We start from the raw sequence: 4,252 nt of genomic DNA, 5'->3' as shown, positions 1-4,252 counted from the left end.
TACTGCACACTGATAAACCCATATTTTATGATATATTTTGTGCTTAATCTGAGTGATTTATTCAATCCTTCACCCACTTATTCATATTAATTGCATGGTTTTACTTTCCCTTCCTTATTATGTGATGTATGTGAAAAACATGTTTCCTATGCTTAAAAATAATTATTTTGATTACCCTTTATTTCCATTCAATGCCGTGATCCGTGTGTTGAGTAGTTTTAGATCTTCTAAGGCAGGAATGACTTAAAGGATAGAAAGGAAACATACAAAAATAGAAGGAAAGCACAAAACAGAGTTTTTGAAGAAACTGGCAGCCACGCACCAGAAATTGCAGAAAACGCTCATAGCGAATTCTGAAGCCCTTTTTGGCCCAAATCCAAGTCCAGAAGGCATAGACCAGAGGTTATGAAGTGGAGGAATGCATCCATTCAAGGAGAGTATCCAATTAGTTAGTTTTCCATGATTTAGATTTAGTTTTGAGAGGGAGATTCTCTCCTCTCTTTTTAGGATTAGGATTTAGATTTAGGATTTTATGCGCTTTCAGGATTATCTCTTTTTATCAGGTTCAATATTCCTTTTTATTATGTTCTCAATTTAATTATGAATTCTTCTATGTTACAGATTACTCTTCGAATTAATGTTATTTGAGGTATTTCAGTTTATTATTACTTTCTTTTATTTACATTATTGTTATTCCCATCTGAAGACATTTTTATTCCAGTAGATTTACTTTTCTCCTTTTGGTCTTGGTTAAAAAATCAGTAACTCAAGAGTTATCAAACTCAAGCATGATTGATAATTGTTATCTTTGCTAATTGAACTGAACTTCTATAATCCCAATCTTTCCTTAGGGATTAACTAGGATTCGAAGATCAAACTAATTAGTCACTTGACCTTTCTTTACTTTAAGTAAAGACTAATTGAGTGGAATTAAGATTCAATTTTCATCATCATTGATAAGGATAACTAGGATAGGACTTCTAATTTCTCATACCTTGCCAAAAGTGTGTTTTACAGTTATTTATTTAAATTACAGTCTTTTACTTATTTTAGATCGCAACTTAAATTACTTGTTCCTTATCTTCAAAACCCCGATTTACAATCTCCATAACCAATAATAAGAATATACTTCCCTGCAGTTCCTTGAGAAGACGACCCGAGGTTTAAATACTTCGATTATCAATTTTTAAGGGGTTTGTTACTTGTGACAACCAAAACGTTTGTAAGAAAGGTTGATTGCTTGGTTTAGTAACTATACTTGCAACGAGAGTTTACTATGGTGCATTATTTGCATTTCGTTGGATCAACACAAAGTGCAGCTCCCAAATTCTATGGTGCTTGAACTCGAAAATCTTGTATAGTTAAACATTCTCTTCATGTTCGTTAAGGATGTGCCAATTATTAATAAGAATAAATGCATCTATTGGATTTACATCACAAATAACATAGTTGGCATCAATTTCTGATGCCATGGACAACTATACCCTTGGAATCTTATTGGACCTACAGTGAATCTAGTTTTCAATTTCTCGAAGTACACACCCAAATCTCACTTGCTCTTCCTCCTAGCTTGGGTACTCTTTCGTCATAGTTCAATTTTCAAAAACTAGGTTTTGGACAAGACCATGAGCTAGGAGGCAGTTGAATCAGTTTATGGGTGTTGGAGATCTCTACCTTTCTAGAAGTTTCTGCCATAGCAAGTACTTTGAAATTCACCAAAAAGGTAGAGGAGTATGTCTTCGCAATAAGTTTTTCATTTCTATCCAGCCAAATGCACCACATACCCGCCAAAAAGTTGTACAAGTTGTCCCCTCCAAACCCCTTAAAAATCCAAGTCTTGAAAGTTGGAACATTGAAAAAAAATAGATTTGAAAAACCTAAAAGAGTCCATATAGATTTTGACTTTGGACAGTTTCTTAAGCAATGAAGGATAGTCTGACAGTGAGTTCGACATCTAAGACATAGATCTAACACTGCCAGTTGGCATTGGTATCAGAAAGCAATGGTAGGAAGAGTTTCTTAATCCCTAACCAAAGAGTAAGTTGAGTTTTTCTTGGATGTGTAGTTTCGAAAGCCACCTCCAATTTTCTGTGTCACTCTAATTAACAGATTTTTTCAAAAGTCAAAGATAATTATTTTTCGCAATATACACCTCTTTGACACATCTCTTGTTGGAAAATAAAAGAACAAGGCACACACACGAAGAATATAAAATGAAGAGGAATGTATGTATTGAATGTATTTGTGTGTTGTTATATTAAAATGATTATTACATACGCTATTTATACATTTCTTTGACACCTAAATTTAATACATTCTAATAAACAAATTGTTTAAATTAAAACTAAATATAGATAATTTATTCAAACTATAATTTCTATTCATTCTTAAATTCTAACCATCAAATTTATTTTTAACATCTCTAACTAAATTCAGATTCAATATCCCCAGCATAATCACTATCACAATAGCCCATTAATTTGAATTCATCTGAAGCTGAATAAAATATGCCATACTCAAGAGTGCCTCTAAGATAGCGAAGAATTCCCTTGGCTGCCTTCATGTGGGTTTCTGTTGGATTTTCCATATAACGACTAACTAACCCAACTGAAAATAAAATGTCAGGTCTGGTACAGGTCAAATACCTTAGACTCCCAACGAGACTTCTGAATAATGTTTGATCAACTTTTCTTACTCCTTCTTCCTCTTTGGAAAGTTTGACTCCACACTCCATAGGTGTATTGGTAGGATTGCAGTCTAGCATGTTGAGTTTCTTCAATAGCTCTCTTGCATAAGCCTCTTGTGAGATGAAAATTCCATCCTCCATTTGTTTCACTTCAATTCCCAGATAATAAGACATTAGTCCTATATCACTCATCTCAAATTCTTGAGCCATTACTTTCTTAAATTCTTCAAACATTATTTGATTATTTCCTGTGAATATAAGATCATCCACATAGACACAAACAAATAACAAATTTTCTTTTTCCTCTTTCACATAGAGTGCATATTCATGAATGCACCTAGTGAAACCATTATCTTGAAAATACGTATCAAGACGATCATTCCAAGCTCTTGGAACTTGCTTTAGTCCATATAAGGCCTTTTTAAGCCTTAACACCTTATCTTCACAACCCTTAACAACAAAACCCAAAGGTTGTTCAATATAAACTTCTTCCAGAAGATTACCATTCAAAAAAGCAGACTTCACATCCATTTGGTGGATTTTTCAGTTGTTCTGTGCTGCAAGTGACAACAATAGCCTTATCGTCTCCAAGCGAGCAACTGGAGCAAACACCTCATCATAATCTATTCCTTGATTTTGTTTATACCCTTTTGCAATGAGTCTTGCCTTATACCTTTCTACATCACCTTTAGAGTTTTTCTTAACTCTATAAACCCATTTGACTCCGATAGCCTGATGACCACTTGGAAGTGATGCAAGTCTCCAAGTGTTGTTTTTCTCAATTGCTTGAATTTCTTCCTCTATAACTTGTATCCATTTCTCATATTTGATAGCTTCTTTAAAACTTAAAGGCTCATCATTGGAGAGTAAACACAATAAATTTTCATCCTCTAGTATTTCTGTTTGCTTATAGAGATCAGGGAGACTTCGATATATGTGAGGACCTTCGCTTGAACTAGAGGATGGAGATGACGATGATGATGCTAGTGGGGTTAAGGCTGGTGTTGAAGGATCGATTTCGCCTTGCACTTCTTGCATCGGGGCTTCTTTTTCCTCAAAGTAAGGCAGAAAATCATAAGTGACTTCATTTTGTGTACTCCAGTCCCACTTTGCATTTTCTTCAAACTCAACATCTCTGCTTATTATTACTTTATTATTGATGGGATTGAAGAATTTGTAGCCTTTAGTATTCTCCTCATAACCAATAAATACAAGCTTTTGGCTCCTATCATCAAGTTTCGATCTTTCTTGTTCAGGAATTTGGACATATGCAATAGATCCAAATACCCTTAAATGTGATACATTAGGCTTCAAACCACTCCATGCTTCTTGAGGTGTTATATCTCTCAAATTCTTGGTAGGTGAGCGGTTTGAGAGATAAACCGCACATGCAACTGCTTCTCCCCATAACTCTTTTGGTAATGACTTACTTTTTAACATCGTTCTTGCCATATTTAGAATTGTCCTATTCTTTCTTTCAGCAACTCCATTTTGTTGAGGCGATCTAGGAATAGTTAGGGGACGTCGAATACCATGATTTTCACAAAACATCTTAAATTCATTTGA

The sequence above is a fragment of the Arachis hypogaea genome, chromosome 13, assembly GCF_003086295.3.
Source record: "Arachis hypogaea cultivar Tifrunner chromosome 13, arahy.Tifrunner.gnm2.J5K5, whole genome shotgun sequence".
In the NCBI taxonomy this organism is placed as follows: domain Eukaryota; kingdom Viridiplantae; phylum Streptophyta; class Magnoliopsida; order Fabales; family Fabaceae; genus Arachis; species Arachis hypogaea.
This window is presented reverse-complemented; position numbering follows the sequence as displayed.